At 38.7% G+C, this 24,240-nt stretch overlaps 1 long non-coding RNA gene across 1 annotated transcript; it reads right to left on the bottom strand.

Annotated features, from left to right (window-relative positions):
* Positions 1–22,134: 22,134 nt before the first annotated feature.
* LOC121174885 (uncharacterized) lies at positions 22,135–23,233 on the bottom strand. Its single transcript, XR_005891458.1, has 3 exons — positions 23,090–23,233; positions 22,786–22,945; positions 22,135–22,334 (listed from the first exon to the last, which is right to left on the bottom strand). It is a non-coding gene; the product is annotated as an uncharacterized lncRNA (long non-coding RNA).
* Positions 23,234–24,240: the final 1,007 nt, after the last annotated feature.

Here is a 24,240-nt window from a genome sequence, read left to right as displayed (position 1 = left end):
TACTCGGCCATATTGTTGGTACAATCAAAACCTAGCCTAGCCGTGAAAGGAATACATTGATCATCCGGGGATACCAGGATTTCCCCTACTCCGTGGCCCAAAGCATTAGATGCCCCATCGAAGCAAACAATCCATTTGTCTATGTCCTCGTGCGTCCGCTTCTCTTCGAACATGACCATGATATCTTCATCTGGGAACTCGGGGTGCATCGGCCGATAATCCTGGAGGGGTTGCTGGGCCAAATAATCCGCTAAGGCACTTCCCTTTACCGCCTTTTGGGTGACGTAAACAATATCGAATTCAGATAATAGTACCTGCCACCTAGCGATTCGTCCCGTGAGGGCCGGTTTCTCAAAGATGTATTTCACGGGATCCATTTTGGAAATAAGCCACGTGGTACGGCTGAGCATGTACTGCCTAAGCTGATGTGATGCCCATACTAGAGCACAACACGTCTTTTCCAGCATTGAGTAATTCATCTCACATGCGGTAAACTTCTTGCTTAGATAGTAGATGGCTTGCTCCTTTTTCCCAGAATCATCGTGCTGACCCAACACGCACCCCATAGACTCGTCCAACACGGTCATGTACAGGAAAAGAGGTCTTCCTGTTACAGGTAGCATGAGCACCGGGGGGTTTGCGAGACTCTGTTTGATCTTCTCGAAGGCCTCTTGGCAGTCACTGTTCCACAGGACCACCTGGTTCTTACGTAATAGCTTGAAAATGGGCTCACAGGTAGGGGTGAGTTGCGAGATAAATCTCGCGATATAATTCAACCTGCCCAAGAACCCCCGAACCTGCTTCTCCGTGCATGGTTCCGGCATTTCAAGGATGGCCTTCACTTTCTCAGGTTCTATCTCTATCCCTTTCTGACTTACGATAAATCCTAGCAACTTCCCCGACTTTACCCCGAAGGTGCATTTGGTTGGGTTTAGTTTTAGTTGGTATTTCCGCAACCTTCCAAATAGCTTACGCAGATTGACAAGGTGTTCGTCCTCAGTTCGAGACTTGGCAATCATGTCATCTACGTAGACCTCTATTTCCTTATGCATCATATCATGGAACAACGCCACCATGGCACGCTGATAGGTTGCCCCAGCATTTTTCTGCCCGAAGGCCATCACTTTATAGCATAACGTCCCCCATAGGGTGATGAAAGTGGTCTTCTCAACATCTTCGGGTGCCATCTTTATTTGATTATACCCCGAGAAACCATCCATAAATGAGAAAAGGGCGAACTTGGCTGTATTATCTACCAATATATCAATGTGTGGCAGGGGAAAATTGTCTTTAGGACTGGCTCGGTTCAAGTCACGGTAGTCTACACACATTCGAACCTTGCCGTCCTTTTTCGGGACTGTGACAATGTTGGCCACCCACTCTGGGTACCGAGCTACAGCTAAGAACCCTGCATCAAATTGCTTCCTTACTTTTTCTTTAATTTTTAAAGACATCTCGGGTCTCATTCTTCGTAACTTTTGCTTAACCAGGGAAGACCCAGGATTCAAAGGCAACTTATGCTGCACAATGTCGGAATCCAGACTGGGCATGTCTTGATATGACCATGCAAAGACATCTTGATACTCTTCAAGAGGGGTTATCAAGCCTTGGCGGATAGGCGCGGTCATACCGGTTCCTACCTTTACTTCTTTCTTTTCCTCCGTGGTCCCCAAGTTTACCAATTCGGTTTCTTCTTGGTGAGGCTTCATTTCACGTTCTTCCTGAGCAACCAACCTCTCCAACTTTGGTGAAAGGACGTCCCCTTCCTCTTCCTCGTTTATCGTTTGGCTTATATCTCGATCGAAATCGATTGTCAAACCCTCGTTGTTAGGATCCTCAAAGAATCGACCCTCATATCTATACCAAACAAGACAAAACATGCAAAATGATATGAGAAAAGGTGGAATTGCAAGAACAGATGAAACAAGATCTCTTTGTTTTATTTAATAAGGTAGGTTTCACAAAACAAAAGAGAAAGGAAATTTATAGGCTCTAATTACATTGAATCAGCGGTATAGACTTCCGACTGGCTTATCACGCGCCAGTTCGCCACTTGCGAATCGGGATGGCATGGTTGCACAAAACTTGGCGGGTCTTGAGGGAACTCCTCTTCTACTGCGGCCACCTCCTCCTCGGACACCGTTTCGGCACTGGTGAAACACTGGCTAATACGGCCAGGCCATACCCTATCCGCCCGAAGTCTTGACGGCACATTCCTCCTCCCCGGCATCCCGGGTTCATACCCTAATCCATATTTGTATGGATTTCCCTTGATGTCGACCACGTCAGCATTTCCGAGGCCATCCTTGCCTAGACCCATTCCGGGCTCAAATCCGTTCCTGAGCATAACACGTGCCACCATTATGGCCGCGTTGGAGAGACAAGGTAGCAACGGACTTGGTTCCACAGAGGCGCAGCTCACCACCTCGAAGGATTGGAAAGCCATTTCCAATGATTCTTCCGCCGCTTCTACGTATGGGGCGGAGGAGGGGCAGCTCACTAACATATCCTCTTCACCCGACACTATCACTAAAAGTCCACCCACTGCGAACTTCAATTTCTGGTGAAGCGTTGAAGGGACCACTCCTAGGGCATGAATCCAAGGTCTTCCCAAGAGGCAGCTATAGGCGGGATTTATATCCATTACTTGAAACACCACATTGCAAGTGTGGGGGCCTATCTGAATAGGAATGTCGATTTCCCTCATCACTTCCCGCCGAGTACCATCAAAGGCTCGCACCACCATCGAGCTCGGTTTTAAACGTGACGCACTAAAAGGAAGCTTTTCCAAAGTGGTCTTCGGCATTACATTTAAACTCGATCCATTGTCGATAAGCACCTTTGCGACAACATGGTCCATACACTTTACCGACACATGAAGAGCCTTGTTGTGTCCTCTCCCCTCTACGGGAATCTCTTCTTCCGCAAATGTGATATAATTGTTGGTGGTTATATGATTAACGATGCCTTCAAAACCCTCCATTGAGATATCATGGGCTACATGGGCATCATTGAGGACTTTTATCAATAGCGTACGATGAGGCTCGGAGTTTATGAGCAGTTCAAGCAACGAGATCCTTGCTGGAGTTTTATTCAGTTGCTCGACTACCTTAAACTCACTTTTTTGGATGAGGCGAAGGAACTCATGGGCCTCTTCCAAAGTCACTGTCTTTCCTTGAAGACCTTCTTTCTTTTCAGCCCCTCTTACCATTGGAGGATCTACTTCTTTCGAGGGGGTGGCTACGTCTGTGGGCTCTTGGACCATGGGCGCTTTCCCCTTGATGGGCAACTCCGTCGGGTGAGGGGAAGCGAACACCCGACCACTGTGGGTTACGCCACTGAGGCCGGTGATGTTGGCCACCTTAGCTGACAGGGAGTCAACTTCGGTTGCAACTCTTTCGCTGAACGCGGGAGGGGTATACTTCCACGGAACGGCCTTATTACTTTGATATGCAAATGGCGTTGGCTTGGGCGCTGTCCGGGGGTATATGGGTGTGGAGCCGGTCCCTTTCCTAGTAAAACATATCACTAGGGCCTTGGGGATTAGAGGAACCTTCTTCTCTTCCGACTGCATGCAAATTTGTGGTTCTTCCCTCCCTCCTATGGACACTTCAAGCTGCCCGCAATCCATGAGCTGCTGAAGCAATTCTTCTACCGCGGGACAGGTTTCCATGTCGTGCGACTCTCTGAGGTGAAACAAACATTCGTCCCTTTCGCCTCCGCCACGGGAGACCATACATGCCGCTTGCATCGATTGGTAGATAAAACGTCTGGAAGTAGCCACCTCTCCAAATCTCCTTGCCCGCGATGGCCCACCCTCTTGGATGGCGTTTACGCTAGCCTTTCCATGACTAGCTAGCGGGTTAGTTTTAACATTTGGGCCTTCCTCTTGAAACGATAGCCAGCCGGCACTGATTAGGTGCTGCACTTTATACTTGAACAGGCGGCAGGAGTCAATGTTGTGTCCGGGAGCTCCACTATGGTACTCACATTTGGCACCCGGGTCATACCACTTGGGGTAGGGTAGCTGGAAGACCCTCCCGGGTATGGCTACCACCAAATGATTCTCCAATAATGAAGGCCATAATTCGGAGTATGCCATAGGAATAAAAGAGAAGTTATCTTTCGGGAGTGGGCTCTATGCATTATTATAGCTCGTGCCGGGGGCCGTATTGTTGACTGGCTGGGGCGTGGCTGGAGCTGTGCGTTGGGCCGGCGTTCTCTCTGCCGCGGGCGGTCCTTTTACTTGAGTCGGGAGGGAACTCCCGGCTCGGATTGAAAAATTTGGGGGATTGGGCTGGTATGAGCTTTGGATATTTTGGGGATCGGTGCTTTCATCCACCTTTTGGATATTTTTCCTCGCGCCCACTACTGGGGCTCTTCTATTGTTGTTGGGGGCCACATTGGAAGCATATTCGAACTTGCCTTTTCGTAGTCCGGATTCAATCCTTTCTCCGGCGAAGACGAGATCCGCAAAGTTAGCTGGCATGTAGCCTATCAGCTTTTCATAGTAGAACGTGGGTAACGTATCTACCATAATTGTGATCATCTCCCTCTCCGTCATGGGCGGTACGACTTGGGCTGCAAGATCTCTCCATCTTTGGGCATATTCCTTAATGGACTCATGCTCTCGCTTAGTCATACTCTGAAGCTGGTTCCGATCGGGAGCCATATCCGTATTGTACTGGTACTGCCTAATGAAGGCAGTTGCCAAGTCCTTCCATGATCGGATCTGGGAAGCTTCCAGATTGGTATACCATGCTACAGCTGCTCCGGCCAAGCTGTCTTGAAAGAAATGGACCAACAACTTTTCGTCCGCAGAATACGCCCCCATCTTTCGGCAATACATCTGGAGATGCCCTTTTGGACATGTCGTCCCTTTGTACTTATCAAAGTCTGGTACTTTGAACTTAGGAGGGATGAAGATGTTGGGCACGAGACATAAATCCGCTAAATCCGAGAATGGGTAATTGCCGAGGCCCTCGACTGCTCTTAACCTTTCTTCAAGCGCCTCAATCTTTCCCTTATCTTCCGCGAAGGGAACAGATTCTTTTACGGGTGTGGGTGAAGCCGGGACATGACGGACTATGTTTGGTTGGGGTAGTTCATGGGGGGATGGATCTTTGAGGTGGAGCAGGGGGCCGAGATGGGTATCTCCTTCCTTATCGTCTTGCTCGGGATAGTCGTCATAAGGTGGGAGTTGCCCCTCGAAGGTAGGGGCTTGGCTTAAATCTTCCGGGGCGGCACAGGGAGCGAAGTCCGGAGGCAAGCCATAGGGGTAAGCTTGCGGGCTATACCTTCGGCCAAACACTGTCGTGTTTCTGTCTCGACCCAGATTTAAGGCGGGCTGCAGCACCGGCTCTGCTTCCCTAACTGTACTGGAGGCGGTTGTCGTGGCTTTATCCTCTATAGTTTTCTGGAGTTTTAACATGACCTCCAAGATGGAAGCCATTTGATCTTTTAAGGCCGATAGATCAGCCTTCATCTGTTCCTGCACGCCCTCTTCATTATCCATTTTTTTGGATCGAGTGTTATAGGGGTGCCTTTGTGCTTTCTTAGTTATGATGAAATTCCTAAAGAAATAAACAACGGTGAGTATGCCACCAAAACATGAATATGCAAATGAATGATCGGAGCACTTGGATCCACCCCAAGGTTTTTTAGATAACGTGATGAGTTCAGAACTTCTCATTTTATAAAAAGAACAAAGCTTTCATCTAGCCAAGATTATACAAAGGTGTTACAAGAGAACCTAACGGTTTCTAATTATATGGGCCATTAAATCTATCATGTGTTGACAGTAATTGATTAGCCCATGAATCTCCTCGGGAGCCGTACACACTTCGGCCATGGCTTTTGCTTTGGCTAATAGACGCGGGAGGTCTTGACTTCCATTCAAGGTCAAGGCGAACCTATCCATCCACATAGTCGCTTCTTGATGCAATGCATTAATCACCCTCCCTTTTGCTTCTTTTTCGGCGTACACTTGTGCAAAATCCTCCGCTAGCTTTTGTTTATGGGTCACAGACTGGTTCAACTCTTCCTTGTATTGCCCTATGATAGCTAGCATGCTTTGCTCCGTGGCTTCCAAGTGTTGAGCCTAACTCCTCTTGGACCTTGCGCACGCAGCTAACTCTGCTTTTAAGATCATGCCATGCACCCGTGACCGGTCTCTTTCCTCTCTTCGGAGTTTGAGCTCATTGTTGCTACCCCACAATGCTCCTCGGAATTTATTTCGGCCATGTTCCTCCTTGCGGGCCCTTTTGGTTTCTTGTTCAAGGGCTCTTGCAGTGGCCGCATTTTCCTCTTGTAACTCGGTGCACTCTTTCCGGATGTGTGTAGCGGCTGATTTGAACTTCTCCTTGGCGAGTCTCGCCTTCCCTAGCTCTAATTTTAGAGCTTGGACTTCTTCATCTTCCTCCGGAGCTTCGAAGTTCTCCTCATTGATAACTTTCAATTTGGAGAGCCAATCTAACCCTCGCGTGTGAACTCTTAGCCATCCATGATAACCACCGATGACGCCATTTTGGATGCCTCTAAGCTCTTTGTCTTTCCTCAACGGACTTCTCCACGCCTTGTGGACTCTTTGTATCACCTTGATACTTTGCGCGCCTAGATCCCTCACAAGGAAAGGCGAGAGACTTTCTTCTGTTGGCGCTCCCCTCATGGGGTACCCTAGCTGTCTTATGGCAAGTGCGGGATTATAATTAATACAACCCCTAGTCCCTATCAATGGAACATTAGGGTAGTCCCCACACGAGAAAAGAACTCCTTCCTTGCCTTCCTTCCAACAAGGAAACCAATTGATTGCGTTGCCTCCTATCCCAGCCAAATGTTGGTCCCAATCGACTCTTCCTTTTTCGGCGCATGAGCGATAACTTTGAAGCGGACACGGGTGTCTTGTGTCTTGTTGGAATAGGTGTGAAACCAACCACACACAGAGAGCGGGTAAACAACAGACAATCCGTGCACTGTTTTTCTCACACCTCCGGTCAAAGGTGTCAAACAAATCTGCCAAGATAGCCACCACTGGACTCTCCTTGCTATGGTGATATGCGAGGAAAGTGTCAATGGCGGCTAAGTCCACCAAACCATCAACGTTCGGAAAGAGGACAACCCCAAAAATCAACAAAGCTAATATATCCGCAAACGGGCCCCACTTCTCTTGGCTCGCCATATCCCTTACCTTGCCTTCCAAGTATTTCTGAGGCAGGCCCACTACGCCGTTCCGAGTTTGCTTCATGCGATCCATCTCTTTTGCCGAATCTCCAACCACAGCTGCAATCTTGCTCAAGGAGGGAAGAAACCCGGAGAAAAGATACGGTTTTCTCCCCCCAAGAGGGCATCCTAATATTTCCTCAAACTCTTCAATAGTCGGTACCATTAGGAAGTCCCCAAATGAAACACCTCAACGGCTGGTCATAGTATTGGGCGAGGGATACGACAGCTTCCGTAAATACCTCCGCTGCAGTCAAATCTAGAATCTTCCCGTACACTTTGCGGAAGGCTTGCCTTTGGAGAGGTCCCATCAATCGTCCCAATTCCTTAAGGCAGGTGACATCTAGACTTTTAACCTTGACTTGATAAAACCTTTTGCCGTTTTGATTTTTCCCCATCATTTACCTAAAAAAGGGGTGGATCAAGACTCCGACATGAATGATGCAACGCGTATGCATGAAACGGAAAGAAAACAACGCAAATGGGTAATTCACACATACGAGACCGCAGAGATCCAATCTTAATGCTACGTTTAGGGCATGATGGCGCCTCAACATAGTATTAAAAAGGTTACGCATTACTCTGAAGAAACCAAACATCACTAGCAAAACTATAAACTAGTGCTATTTATCAAAAGATGCATGAGAACAAATGGCACGGAGCGTGTTTACTCTTTGCCCCTATTTTGGGAACCTATAGGACAATATCTAGGGGTCTCTAATAACTACTCCCCAACAATTCATAACTCACACGACTATTTTCTAGAGGTATCATCACTCAAGATAATAATATTGTGGCGGTATGGAATACCAGCGACAACACATTATAAAGAGAGAAAGCTCTAGATGAGGTTTCACTATTATCAAGCAAGTCGGAGACCTAGCATGATGATAGATTCACCTCCACTCCTTAAATTCCCATGAACCCGGGTGTAGGGCCCCCTTTTTTACTCAAACCCGTGGGTGCTTAGAATGCAGTGTAAAGAATGTGAAATAGACAACAGTTATTTATATTTTACACAGTTCAACAAATGCACACACGAAGTTTCACAAATCCACAATTCCTTAAAATAGGCCTAACTCACAAAAATAGTCCCAAGTGGAGTCGCCAACTGTCGCAACGTGCCCTTTTGCGGGCGAGCGAGGCGAGGCTCATGGGTGCGCTTTCCAAAAGAGGAAAGATGCGCGGATTCGCCACCAACGTTTATTTGTGGGAAATGTCGGAAAAACCGGAGGAAACCGGTCAAAATGAAAATTCTAAGTTCTGGAGTTGTATTTACGTTTAAGGAAGGTATTAGCACCTCTCACGTTTGTCTCAAAGGACAACAACCTATTTTTTAGAATTGTGGAAATTGTATTGCCTTAACTTTTATTTCTTTTTATTTTTTTGAGGTCGACAAAAGCGGGGCTTTTGCTCCTACGTACCCTCCTTTGGGGAGGAAATCAGACCTACGTAGTTCTTTCTTAAGAGTGAATCAAGCGATTCTTTTTACTTGAATTTGTGATCATTTTTAAGGCGTTGGACCTTAAAAATGATCCTTTTTACTTGGTAAGAAACTGAAATGATAAACTTTTAAACCCTATTTTTTGTGGACGAGCTTGACTAGGCGAGTTGATTTTAGCCTTAGTTTCACTTTAGTTATTAGTCAATCGAATTAAGAATGAGAAATCCCAAAGAGAAAACGTCCGATTGATTTTTTCGTTTCATTTTACTAGAAGATATTTTTTATTATTATATTATTATTTTACCTCTTTTTTTATTTCCAATGTGGTTACGGCACGACCGAACGGTCGGAATTCATTTTAACTGAAATTAACGGATGATACAATTCAAATGATCGGTGGAAATTTATTTTATTTTTTGATTAGGCGAGAAATGACTTAAATAAATGACTGAAGCACGTCAAAAGGGGGTATAGAAAGTGAATGAAAACGAGAATAAAAATACATGAAACAAAATGCGGACCACCACGGGTACATAGAATGAATTGAAAAGCTCGATTTGGGGCACTTACCAGTTGAAGACTCAAGAAAACGAAGAACGAACGATGAATGTCGAAGAACGGTTGAAAATCTTCGCGTAATTACTCACGGAAACATTACAGAAACGTTACGAAAGCGCCTCGGCTTGGATTTTCTTCACGGAAACAATTTTCCTCAGCAATTTCGAGAGAATAAGAAGTGCCAAGAAGGCTGACCCCTTCCCTCTTCACTCCTCCCCCTATTTATAGCAAAATAGGGGAGGAGCTTGCCACCCAGCTCGCCCAGGCGAGCAAGGTTGCTTCCTCCAGAGGCAACAACCTTCTGGAGGAAGAATTTGGAAGGCCCAAGTGGGCCTGATTGCTATTTGTACCCCCCTTTTTACTAAATCCACCCCTTTACCTTTTTTGGTAATTCTTTTTCCGTAACGTTACGAAACTTTACGAATTTCGTAACGATACTTATTTTCCTTCCGCAAGGTTACGAATCCTTACGGATTATGTATTTACTCTTTTTTAGCTTTCGAAGAAGTTACGAAAACTCATGGATTGCGAAAAACACCTCCTTTCGATTTTCGTCACATTACGGAATTTTCACGGATCGCGTAAGCCTGCTTCCTTTTGATTTTCGGCACATCTCGGGACTTCACATATTGTGCAACAAAGGGTGCCAAGTATCTCGAAGCGGTCAATCAAAGGTTGTACATCATCAAATAATAATCCCCGGACGAAATTAGGGTATGGCAGTATGCAAGACATGAGTTTTCATACATGTCTTTAAATTCAAAGTGAGTGCCCTCCAATAGATGGAGCAAGATGAACTTGTGGGCATTGGACAAAAAGTCTTTGGAGCCTTGTTTGTGGATGATACTTTATTGACCATCTGATGAAAAATCTTCACCTTGCTCAATAGAGTGTCATACTTCCTTGGCATGTTGGTCCAATTGGGTCCCCACAGAGAGTGCCCAACATGGTCTTCGAGTTCGTTGACCCAGTTGATCATAAACTTTGTTCCCTATTGCTCACATCCAATAGCTTGGGCAATCGTTTCAGCAGTTAGCTTCACGAGTATTCAAAGAACCTTACCAGCGAAGTAACCTCCGATGACTTCAATGTGGTAAACTTTGGTTGTTCTCTAGAACTCGTGGATAAGTTTCAGCACCACCACCTTGGGGTCCTCAAAGAAATAGTAGATGTTGCACAACATTAGGTGTTCTTTGATGACATATCCTGCATTTTCCAAAGAGTCAATATCAAAGAAGTGTTCGATATGAACTTTGGGTTCTTTGTACTCCAAACATACTTCTACAGAAATGATGGACACTAGTGTAGGTTTATCAATTTTGTAGCTTCGCCTTCTTTGGATGAAGCAAATGGTGGATTGTTCTTGAAGCTAAGTTCACCTTGGGTGATTTGGGTTGGGTTCTGTTACTTGGCCATTGATAAGGTTTTTGGAAGTTTCTGAAAGATGGAGAAGGTTTTGTGTGCAAACGTTTCTGAGGGAGATAGAATGTAGAGAGTTTGCAGAATGTTGATAGTGAAAGATCGAGGTGATTTATGATGGTGATAGTTAAGTGTTTGGGGTGAAGAGAGAGAAAATATGGGGGGAAGTTGAAATGAAGTGGGTTTTTTCAAAAAAAAAAAAAACTGACCCACTTTAAATGGCTCAACACAAAAACACTCAAAATGTTGTGTTTCATTAAGCCTGCGTCCAATGGTCACAGTCCATATGTTGGACACATATGTGTAGTGCACATGTACTTTCTAAGCTCATTGGACGATAGGTCCTTTGGACGCTTAGTGGTGTGTTGAGACCTTCCACATAGATTTGAAACTTCATTCCACAAGGAACATGGAAAGCCTTTTTCTTAATGAGATTAACCTGTCCTCGTAAGGGATTTTGTAAATAAATCAGCTAGCTGATCTTTTGTGGATACAAACTATAATTCCACAATACCCTTCAAAACGTGATCCCTTATGAAATTATTTTTTATCTCCATATGTTTGGCATGTGAATGTATGATAGGATTTTTAGAAAGATCTATGGAAGTAGTATTACCACAAAGGATAAGAATGTTACTCTCAAACATGTTGTAGTCCTCAAGCTGATGCTTGATCCACAAGAGTTGAGAACAACAAATTGCAATTGATATATACTTTGTCTCTACTATTGATAGAGCTATTGTTCCTTGTTTCTTGATTGTCCAAGAAACTAAACATCCACCAATGAAGTGATAGCCTCCACAAGTGTTTTTTAGTTATACTCTATGTTTAGCAAATTCCGCATCACAATAACCAAGAAACCTATATTTTTTTTCTCTCTTGAAGCTTAGACCAAGGTTAGGAGTTCCAATCAAATATCTAAGTATATGTTTAACAACAGATAGATGAACTTCCCTTGGTTCCTTTTGGAATCTAGCAGAGACATACATTGAACATAATGTTAAGTCTGGACGTAGTTAGATACAAAAGAGATCCTATCATCCCTCTGTATGTTTTTTTGTCCACCTTCTTTGATTCATCATCCAATCCAAGTACAGTGGTTGGATGCATGGGAGTTTTCATATGCTTTGCTTTGTCCATCTTAAACTTTTTCAGGAGTTCCTTCATGTACTTGGTTTGATGTATGTATACGCCTTTGTTTGCTTGCTTGATTTGAAGTCCAAGGATGAATTTCAATTCTTCCATCACACTCATTTCAAACTTTACCTGCATAAGCTTGGAAAAATCCTCGCATAGATTCATTAGTAGCACCAATATGATATCGTCCGCATATATCTGGATGATTATGAATTGATTTCCATAATCTTTGTGAAATATAGTAATATCTACCTTTCCTCTGATGAAACCATTTTCACTTAAAAAAGAACTTAATTTTTCATACCAAGCTTGAGGAGCTTGCTTTGAACCATACAAAGCTTTATTAAGTTTAAAAACATGATTAAGGTAGATAAAACTCTCAAACCCAAGGGGTTGTTCCACATAGAATTCTTCCTTAATAAGACCATTGAGGAACACACTTTTTAAATTGATTTGATGCAACATCATACCATGATGGGTAGTAAAGAATAGTAAAATGCGTGTTGCCTTCATTCGAGTAACAAGAGAATTCAATATAATCTATACCTTCCTATTGGGAGTGACCTTTGGCCACAAGCTTAACCTTGTTCCTAACAACTTTACCTATCTATACAACTTGTTTTTGAACATCCACTTTCTCCAACAACAGATTTGTCATTGGGGATTTCTAAAAACTTCCAGACATCAATTTTTTTGAAATTGGACCAATTCTTTTTGCATGGCTTTGACCCAATACTCATCAAACATAACATCATCTATGTGTTCTGGCTCAATCTCAGATAGTAGCACTCTATGATTGAGAGAGTTCCTTATCTAGACTTTATCCATAGGATCACCAATGATATGAGACTCTGGATAATGTTTTCTTAGCAAGCATCTAGTTAGTTCTCTGGCTTCTTTAGGTTGATCGTCCACTGATGTGTTAGATGCAAGCTCATCTTGATTGGACGCAGAAGCAAACTTGATGATATTTTCTATTCTCATTTCTGCAAAAGACTCATCCAGCTATGACATTGCAATGTCGGGCTTGTTGTCATTAAATCTTACATGAATTGTCTCTTCCATAATCATGGCTCTAGAGTTGTACACTTTATATGCCTTGGATGATTCAGAGTATCCAACTAAGATTCTATAATCACATTTGGAGTCAAACTTTCCAAGGCTATCCTTGGTGTTTAAGATGAAACACTGATATCCAAATGGGTGGAAGTAAGAAATGTTGGACTTTCATCCCTTCGACAATTCATAGGGAGTCTTCTTTAAGATAGACCTTACATAAATCTTGTTATGTAAATAACAAGCAGTGTTTACTGCTTCAATCCAGAAGTGTTTGGGAGTTGAGTGATCGTTAAGCATTCTTCTTGTCATTTCCTGAAGAGATCTATTTTTCCTCTCAACAACTCCCTTCTGTTGTGGTGTTCTTAGAGTGAAAAACTTATGGTTAATGTCATTCTCTTCACAGAATTTTTCAAAAAGATCATTTTCATACTCTCCACGTGATCACTTTTGATTGAAGAGATACAAATGTCCTTTTCATTTTGAATCTTTTTACAGAATTTATAAAAGGTATCAAAAGACTCATCTATGTGGGTTAGCAACCTTACCCATGTCCATCTGGTGTAATCGTCCACTATGACCATACCATATCTATGTTCAAAGAGGGATGTAGTTCTGGTTGATCCAAACAAGTCAAGGTGTAGGAGCTCTAAAGGCCTAGAAGTGGAAACAACATTTTTGGCTTTAAAAGAACATTTTACTTGTTTCCCTTTTTGGTAAGCTTCACAAATAGAATCATCTAGATATGATAACTTTGGAAGTCCTTTTACGAGACTATGCTTTTAAAGCTTTGAGATTAATCTCAAACTAGCATGACTAAGCTTCTTATGCCATACCCAATGATGCTCTTGGACTAAGAGTAAGCCCGACACCTTTTGACTAAATAGATCACCAAGTTTAATCATATACAAATTTCCTTATCTCTTATCAGAGAAGAGTGAAGAGTTGTCCTTGTTTTGGACGACACATATATCCTTGTTAAAGGTGACATTGTATCCACAGTCACACAATTGTCTTATGCTCAGCATAATATGCTTCAACCCTTTAACACGTAAAACATTATTTATAGGAGAATAGGAAGGAATGCATACTTTACCTATACCAATTATCAGACCTTTCCGATTCCCTTCAAAAGTGGCCACCCCACCAGACATAGGGCTTACAGATTGGAACATAGACTTTTTGCCTGTCATGTGTTGTAAGCAGCCACTATCTAGGTACCAAGCTTGGTGTTTCTTTCCTGCTATCAAGGAGGTTTGCAACAGGAATTATTTTGTTCTTAGGTACCCAAATCTTTTTGGGTCCATTTTCTTTGTTAGCATGTGGGTGCTAGTAAGCATTGGATGGACCCTTTGATGGGTTGCCCTTTTTAGGGAGTCCTTGAACTTATGAGTCTCATGACCTACTTTTCCAAAGAAAATAACAAACGATGACTTCTTCACCATGTATGATCTTTTTGCCTTTGAAACCATGGCCAAATTTGTCTTTGGGGTTTCTTTGCACCTTAATAATTTTGTTAAGAGCTTCATGACCACCAATAAACTTGCCTAGTTTATCTCTCAAGGTTTCTATTTCCTCATAGAGTTTTACAATCTCAAATGTTGTTCCTTCAAGACCTCACATCCCTTAGGCATATAGTTTAGCTTAGAAGACATTTTTTTGTAATGCTGACATTTCGTCCAAAGATTTGAGTTTTTCCTTTTAATCTTATCAAGTTCATCATTAGCAAGGGTGCATTCTTTTTGAAGTAAGAGTTTTTGTTCAAGCATTTCCTTACGTCCTTCTTCTGTATCTTCAAGAGCTATGGTTAAGGATTTGACCCTTTCTTCCTAGTCTTGAAAATCCTTAAGAAGATTTTTCCGTCCATTGGATACCTTTTTGTCCATCAGTACTTTGACTACATCACAAACAGAGGCATCTTGTACACTACCAGGCAAGTTGGTTTCCAGGACAAAATCAACTATGTGAATTTGATGAGCTTTCTTGAGATCGTCATGCTCCCTTTCAAGATGTTTGAAAATGTTTATTTAATTTTCTATAAGCATTATAGATGCGAGTAAAGGCAGATAAGAGTTTATTGTATCCTTTAATTAAGTCTTCTATGGATTCGAATATTACCTCTTCACCATCAGAGTTGACAGTGTCCTCAAGTTGAGAGTCCTCATTTTCCGAACTCATATCCAATGTTGGTTCTACCTTACTGGTGGGCACATCAACCATCAGACATAGGTTGGCTTCTTCCTTATTGTCTTCGTCAGATGAGGAATCATCCAGGTCCTCCTAAGTGCTCATGAGGCTCTTGTTTTTGGACTTAAGAATTTCTTCTTTTTATCCTTTGGCTTTTCAAGATCAAGATATTCTGACTTGAAGCGTTAGTTTCTTACACTCATAGCAGATGATTAGACTTTTCTCTTTCTTGTGGAAGGATCTTTTGAATGATCCATTAAACCTGATCAGACTTAGCTCATCATCAAAGTCGTCATCATCGGATTCTTCTTCGAAAGCATCATTCGCGACAAAGGCTTTGAACGAATACTCTTTGGATGCAGAGTTGCATTTTAGTCTTTGAACCTTAATGGCTAATGATTTCCTTTTCTTTGTTCTTTTATCTTGAGCAAGCTTTTGCTCATGGAATTTAAGGATTCCAACGAGCTCTTCAAAAGCCATCGAATCAAGATTCTTGATGGCTCTTAGTGTTGTAACCTGGGGTATCCACTTTTTAGATAAACTTCATAAGATTTTATCAATGTGATCATAATTATCATAATGTCTACCTATAGAGCGAAGCTCATTTAGAATGGTTGGAAGCATCTAAACATGGTTTGGATATCTTTTCCCTCTTCTATACTGAAGAGTTCATACTTACGTATCAGAAGGCTCAACTTGTTACATTTTTCCTTAGAGGACCTAGCATAGGTAATGGCTAAGGTGTTCCACATCTGTTTGGTGCTTCTGAAGCTGTGAACTTTGAAATACTCTTCTTGAGATAGAGTGCATAACAGAGCATTTCTTGCTTGAGAGTTGAGAAGAAATCTAGACGTATGTTCATCTCTCCATCAGTCCCTAGGGATCTCATTTGTTTGAGCATCTAAAGGAATGTGATTGCCTTTTTCTATAACGTCCTACATATCAATGTGAGTGGATTCAAAGAAGGAAATCATTCTTCCTTCCAATAGTTGTAGTTGACTCCCTTGAACATAGGGGACTTATTCACTGTATGTCCTTCTTCCATCGTTTCAGGAGTTTTCTTTCCTCTGCTAAATGTTAAGAGCTCAACCTAAAGGCTAAGCTTCGATACCAACTAAAGTACCCGAAACACACTAAAAGGGAAGGGGGGTTGAATAGTGTGATGGATAAAAACTTATTCTTTCAAAAACTATTAAAAGTTTTTCTCAAACAGATATCAATGGACGAAGGGTTTCATCTAAGGGGTTCGAAATTACTTTGTGCTTAGAAAACCAATTCACAAACTTGGATATGATAGTGTAAAAATGACTTAAAGAAAAGGACTAGTTATTTAAAAGCAATAATGAAAACACAAAGGTTTTATACTGGTTCACCTCAACTTTTGGGCTACGTCCAGTTCTCATTCAAATCTTGAAGGGTTCCATTAATCAAATCTTTGATTACAATCAAGTATTCTCTATGTCACTTTTGGCTACAACCGGTACTCTCTAGGCCACTCCTGACACTACACTTAATCTCCCTTTAAGATTAATACCCTAGTATTCTTTGTCACTAAGTCACTCTTGGCTTTCACAAACAATATATGTTTAATAGAAAATGTATTCTAATCACTCAAAAAGTGTTTACACAAAAAGCTTGAATAAAATGAAACTTGCTAACTTAGCAAAGCTAAGATTCACTTAATTTGTTCAAGTTTCCTTTGTCCAGTGGACTGACAGCATTACAAGACTTGTTCATTTTGTCTAAGAATATTCTCTTTTCATTTGACTTCTTTAACATGAACATATTCAAGCTTTATATAAGCTTCAGAGCTTCAATCCATTGAGAAATCCCAACTAGCCGTTGTTTAATAGCTTTGGCGCTTGACACGAGGTCTCTACTGTGTAAAGAGAGAGTAGGGACCACAAACACTTTCTGCAACCTATCTTCAAAGAAGTACAGTTTGCTAATGTCGCCTAGTGCTCAAAGCTGATTTTCAGTATACAGATCGAAAGACACATTAACAACATCAGATAAAAGGAATTAAGAATGTCAAGATAAGACAATTTAAATCTTCCCTTTTATGCGCTTTGGCACGAGTTTCTTACTAGACATATGGGCGTTACTTTCTTGTGATTGTTTTTAGTTCTTGAGAATCGAGTAATTGTTCCATTGCTTTCGTATTATGAGTCAAGTGCAAAAACACTTGTCTTCTTAGGGCTAGATGCAGAAGCAGTATCGTCCAGTGACTGATACTTTGTCTATCGTCTAGAGCCTTTTTGTTCATGTTTTTCTACTTGTATCTCATAGAGATAAATAGATGTGTAGCTTAAGCATGAGAGGTAAGTACATAAAATTTATACTTTGTTAACATCAAAACCTTAGGGATTTAATTGTTTGGTACAGTCCAATGTGACTTGGACGCATCCAGATTCAACAAGAGACACCAAATATGTCCTTTCAAGTACCTCTATTCAACCGAGGTGCCACGTCCACAAAACTTATTCTCCAAGAGTCTACTCCCATCACCATGGCCTGCTGACCAATGAATCATATTTTAATCTCATCGGCCATTTCTTGGATAATTTCTTCCTACGCTTAGTCTGTTTCCCTCTCAATCATGTAATGGACGACCAATTTTTAGAACTTAGTCTCTTTGTGCTCACACACTCGAGATTGCGGGATTGTGTACCCTCTCGTCCTTTCGATTGTAGGATGAACAACCACTTTATAGAACTTAGTCTCTATGTGTTCACACACTCGAGACTATGTAACCCCTCCTCCCATAGTCGTAGACGAACAACCACTTTTTAGAACTTATTCTCTTTGTGCTTACGCACTCAAGACTACAAGGTTGTGTACACCCTCAATCCCTTCTCCTCAGTTGTTTAATGGATGATCACTTTCACGCTTAGTCTCTTTGTTCTTACACACTCGAGACTACGAGACTGTGTACCCCCTTGGTCCCTTCCCCTTGGTCGTTTAATGGATGACTACTTTCACGCTTAGCACTTCATGTTGATGCACTCAAGATTGTGGGGTTGCGTACCCCTTAAGTTTCTTCAATCGGTCTTCATTATTGAACTTGATAGGGCTCTCATTGTTTACAACCCTTAGGTACCAACCGAGTCTCTTATTATATTTCTCAAAATAAACCGAGTCTCTTATTATATTTCTCAAAATAGAGTATGTATTGATAATTTAAAATAGTTTTACACTTTTATTGAATAGTAACTCATATATGAAATAACGTGCGATTAGCTCTGTGTTTGTCTTTCAGACGTACTGAATTTGGATCCGTTCAGTAATGAAAACATACTCACCCATATAGGCAAACAGTCCCGATATCAAAGTTAAGATAAAAGTAAGATTTAATTGATTTTCAGTTCTTGTAGTTTAATTTACGTGTAATTTTAAATTCTAATTACTTTTAATTAGTTTTTATTATTTTTAATTGTTAAATTAAATTAGATATCCTCAAACTCTGTGTCATAATTAATGAAAATATAATAGAGTTATGATGTGATACTAGTTTGAATAAATTGATAAAAAAAGTATAAAATATTTAAATAAAAACAAAAATTAAAAATTAATTTCGAAAATTAGAAATTTTAAAAGAAATATTTGAATATTTTATATATTTTTGCTTAATACTACGTTATAATTTCATTATATTTTTTTTGTTATTTATTATATAAAATGTAGGATGAGAAACTTAATTTCAGTACTTAAAATTTTATAAAAACTGAATTTAAAAAAATTGAATTAAAGAGATCAAAATCATGTATAAACTAATTTAATTAAATTTAAGAGTAAATGATGATTTTGTTATAAGAAGTTGAATTGTAGCAAAAATTATAGTTTCGATGGATGACTAATCTTTCATATGTTTTGTTGTATTATTATTATGCTAAGGATTTCTACAGCTAGCTTGGAATTTTAATAATTTAATACTATTTAACCTAGAACCAGAAAAAATATATAAAAAAAAAAAACAGAGAAACGTTTAATCTGATTTCGAATTAATTTATCAACTCTCCTTTGTATAAATTTGTGTATTTTATCTAATCACGAAGACATTTTGTTAGGGTGTGGCTCCTTTGTAGTGAACAATTCACTTTAGAAATTAAAGTAAGCAATTTCAATCAAAAATGATAAAAATCAGAGATAAAATATCAATCCTTAATTATTTTCATCAATAACAGGGATTATTTATTTTATCCTTACTCGTTTTAGGGATGTCAAATCTTTTTTTTTTTTATTACACTCTCTATCTTGTTATATATAATTTCATCATTATTTAGCACTTATTTCTACATTCTTCAATTTTTAACTATTTCAAAATTTATTTTTACATCAATATCTTGTTTTCACTCAAATCTCGATTTTAATTACGTTTAATTTTTCGTTTCAAAATTTAATTACTATACTCTTCAATTATCATTTTAATTTACCCTTTTCTCATTTTTTTTATACAACTTGTTCATTTAAATTAATTATTTACGTATATATTTTTCACTACCTTTATTTATAAATTTGTCGTTACTTAAATCAACTAGTACTTATATAATTCACAAAGTAGTTACTACTATTTTATGTACCCAAAATAAAAAGTAGTTACTAATATCTTATCAATGGATAGTTATTTTAAACGGCATATACTTAGTTCTTCATAAATAAGATTAAATTCAAGTCTCATACAAGAAAAGAATCTCCACTTAAAGAATTATTCTCATCATGCGACACATAGTTGGGCTTGCAAATATTACTTTCTCCGGAGAACATGTGTGAGGTAGACAAAAGAAGAGAAAACTACTTGCTATATATTTTTATCATAAGTAGTTGAAGGCATTTGTTTTCCCCATTTGTTTCTCTTGATTTCCACGGGGCAATGACGTGGGTGTGAGTAGGATGGAGAGTTCCGCAAAGCAAACGCTCAAGCTCAACCAATACATTCTATATTTTAATCTTGTATGGTTCACAATTTAGGTTATTATACACTATTAAAAAAAATTGAAAGTAATAGAATACAAGAAGAGTCCTCTAACACCAAACCCTGACAAAAGCACGTGGGAGAGACATTCCATGAGTCAGTACTGCTGGGGAAGCTTAGCACACAGAGTTTGTAGCCCAGGCCAGGGTGAGGGTGTTGACTGGGCCAACATTAACGGCACCGTTTGATCGAATATTTTGGATGTGTTTGATTAAATGTGTTTGGATGAATTTTTTTAAAATTAATTTTAAGTGAAATTAATTTTGATTAAAATTTAATGATGTAATTTATATTTAAATATTTTTATTAGAGTTAAGTTAGGAGAATGAATATAATTCAATATAAATTTTTAATTGAACGCAAAAATTATTTAAAATACTATCAACGTCAGCTTAAGTCTATTACACTACATCATGCTTATAGAAAAATATCAAATACGTTGATCAAAATTATAATCAAGTTTAATTAATTCTAAACTCATGTTTAGTGGTTCCGAACATGAAACCAAAAAAAACTCTTAACACTAGATTAAATAGACACATGTATTCACGTTTATTTTACGGTAAAAAAAAAAAGAGTAAAAAGTCAAAAGTTTTTAATTGACCAGTTTAATTATAAATCAAAAACACTTTTTCTTGCTACTTGCTCTGTTATCTTTGGCAAGCCACGTGATGTACCTCGTCCCACCTCGTTCCATTGTCTAGGTTCAGTGTGCATCGTATCTTTTACCAAGATTGGAGATTTTTCTCTGCGCCTTGTTTTGTTGCCCTCAACTCATTAACTAGACCCACCCACGTCGTTACATCATCCTCAAAAATTAACCTTACTCGGAGATTTTGACAAGCTCTAAATTGAAGAAATAACTAACTTGGTCATAAATTGTATCATTAGAAACAGTATGACTGCATTTATATCATCGAAAATGAATCAAAATTTTACCATGAGTCAGAAAGACACTAGAGCCAAAGCCTATTTGATTGCTTTTGTAACTACCAAATTCCGGGGAACTCTTTTGTAAAAGTGTGACAAGTCATTGAAGTTAGTTGGTCATTATTTTCCCGTAATAGTTGAGCTCCTCCGTGCGATGAGATTGGCGACCGCAAAATCACTTCGATGTTTAATAGTATGTTTCGATAACACACAAGAATTAATTTTATTCTACAAAATTATGGTGATACCATGAAAAAGTAGAAATAACTATTTATTGTTTTGTCTTCACCATAAAAATTTAATTAATTCTTTCATCATGAATCTAATTCAAACACATTAAGTAAGAAAGTGATTAATGAGAGTTAAAAACTAAAATTAAAATTGAGTTTAAACTTGCAATATACCCCATTTATTTATAACATAGGAGTTTATGAGCTAGTGGGATAGATAATTACTTATCAGTTATGAATTGAAGAGGGTTATAGATGGTGTACCTATAACCTATCAATCATTAAGGATAAGATATATATTGTGATACGTTTGGTTATGCTGACCTTATTTTCTCGCATAATACACATTGAATGGTCCATACGTTATTGATCGGAATGTATTTGCTATGATTTCTTTTAAAAAAACATTCCCACAAAAATAACATCTCCAAGGATGTCTTTTAACTTTTAAACTGTGATGGTTTTAAACCACTTTTAAATATGATTTTGAATTGTCTTTGAAACTACCGTTATTGAAAGTCAAGACTTTCAACGACGGTTTCATGAATAACCATATTAGTAAAGAGTATTTTTCTAAGGCGATTTTTATTTAAAAAATCATCTTAAAAAGGTATCCTTCTAAGACGGTTCTTAGAAAAACCGTCTTAAAAGGATACTCTAATTAAAAACGTCTTAGAAGACTGTCCTTCTAAGACAGTTTTTATCAGGGAACCATCTCAGAAAGATATTGTTTTAAGATGATTCTTAGTTAAAAATCGTCTTAGAATATATACCTTCTAAGGCAATTATTTAAATAACCGTCTTAGAATATTCTATTTAAAAAAAATAAAAAACAAAATAATTTACAAAAACAGAAAAAAAAAGGCAAGCAAACTAATTAGTATCTTACCTACAAAATTATTTGTATTTACATATGATCATACAAAGTCCCAAAGAATAATAATAACAATAATCAAACAAATTAATTTATATTTACATATGATGATACAAAGTCTCAAATAATAATAATAACAATAATTAAATTATTTAAAGAAACATAATAATATAAAAGTATTTAAAAAAGCATGGAGGACCTAGAGAAAAAAAAAATCCATACCAGATAACTTCTTGGTTTCATTCTCTGAGAGTGTTGGCACCAAATGCATTTAAGTTCTTTACTATGGATTCTTGGGCTTCAAGGTAGCTAAGTAAGCACAAATCAAAAGAAAAACATATTAGGCAATATATAGCAACACAACTTGCTAAATATATTGACATTCAATATCATAATTGACCATCCTTTGTATTCTTTAAATTCTACACAATTACAAAATTATAAATAAATAATATGTTCTAGTTAGTAATAGAATTTTCATTTTGGTTGATATGAAAATGTTTGAAGTATAACATAATTTTGTGCCTTCAAGCCCACCTCGACTAGAATAGAAAAGCCCATCTATGTGTAAGTTTTCTATATAGTGAGTTATAAAGCTACTAAAAGAAATAACCACACATAATTTTTTTTTATCAAAAGTGAATTGATATTGTTTCAAGAACATTGGTGCCTCATGTTGAAGCTTCATACTCCACATATTTTGTTCCTGATTGAGTCATATATACCATATAGTAGGTGCCTAAAAAAAATCAGTAGTTACCTCTTAAAGAATCCATAGCCCCATGACCAAGGTGTCGGCCTGTACTTTCTTCACAACACAACATATTACATTCTTGGCATGTCCTACACCAACCACATATAGTAGACACCATCTAGAATGTTGTCCCCTTCATTGATTTAACGTCATTCAATTTGGTTGCCTGAAAAACAATTCATAAAGTGATATCAAAAAATCGAAATCATAAGCAATTTAACATTATTTAGACATCTTTAACTGATATCAAAATATTCAAGAAATAAAAGAAATCCTAGATCGAGAAACATAAATGACAGAGAATGAATACCTTTGCCAATCCAAAATCTGCAAGCTTGACCGATCCACTTGCATCCACCAATATATTTTCACATTTAATATCCCTTAAATTGGAGAAATGCAATTAGAATATATTTACAATGATTGCTTCATCCCAATTACATAACTGATACAGGAATGCAAAAAATAGGAAGTGAAATTAATCATAAGCTTTAACCCAAAGAAAAAACTCTTCTCATTAAAATATCCAAAACTGAAAGTTCCCTCATGTAACCATTCAACCTGACCTTAGTAAATTGATTTTCCTTTTTAATCATTTGAATTTGAAACTCAAATTAACTCACAGCTGGAAGAAACTAATACACCATCCACAAATACTAGACTTTTAGTATTGAAAGATAGTGGTTTACGACATGAAAATAATAACAATGACAATAATTGGATATCTTTTTCTCCCCTTGGATTCCTCTGTTCACCTCACTCCTCAACTCTCTTCTTTGGCCAAATAAATAAAATGCATTTCAAACAATGAAAATGAAGCAACATTTATCCAAAAAAGAAAAAGAATGTGGCCAAATAACAAGAAGAAAATAAAATAAATCCACAAGTTATTTACAAAAAATTATTGCAATTACGAGACAATATGCAAAAGTGAAAGTTCCTTTAAAGCAAGGAAAGCAAGAACCATAGAACTGTTGTCAACATTGTTCTAAAAGACTGGAGTACTAAACCATACCATAAGATTCAAGACTAGGATTACCACGGAAAAGCAGAAGTCCTAAATACATAAAGGAAAATGAAACAGGATTGAAAAATAAAATAAAATTTGGAGTCACCTGTGAACCACATTTTGGTCATGAAGATACTTCAAATCATGCAGAATCTGTCTCATATAGAAAGATACTTGGGAATCTCGAAGAGTATACTTCTAATATAGGCTTCTAAGGGAACCTTTGTTACAAGCTCAAGAAAGATATACAACTTTGATTGATCTCGCATAAACATTGAGCAAAGTGTAAAGTACAAATCTCATTTTGAATAATGAACTTACTCTGATGCAAAAGTATAGACCTATTTTATAAGAAAAACTTTATTAAGAAGCATAGTATTAGGATTTAGGGATTAGGTGTATTTTAACTTAAATAAAAAAGTCTTACAAAAAAGTCCTACCATGGTTGCGGC

Source organism: Glycine max, chromosome 5 (genome assembly GCF_000004515.6).
Source record: "Glycine max cultivar Williams 82 chromosome 5, Glycine_max_v4.0, whole genome shotgun sequence".
In the NCBI taxonomy this organism is placed as follows: domain Eukaryota; kingdom Viridiplantae; phylum Streptophyta; class Magnoliopsida; order Fabales; family Fabaceae; genus Glycine; species Glycine max.
This window is presented reverse-complemented; position numbering and strand designations above follow the sequence as displayed.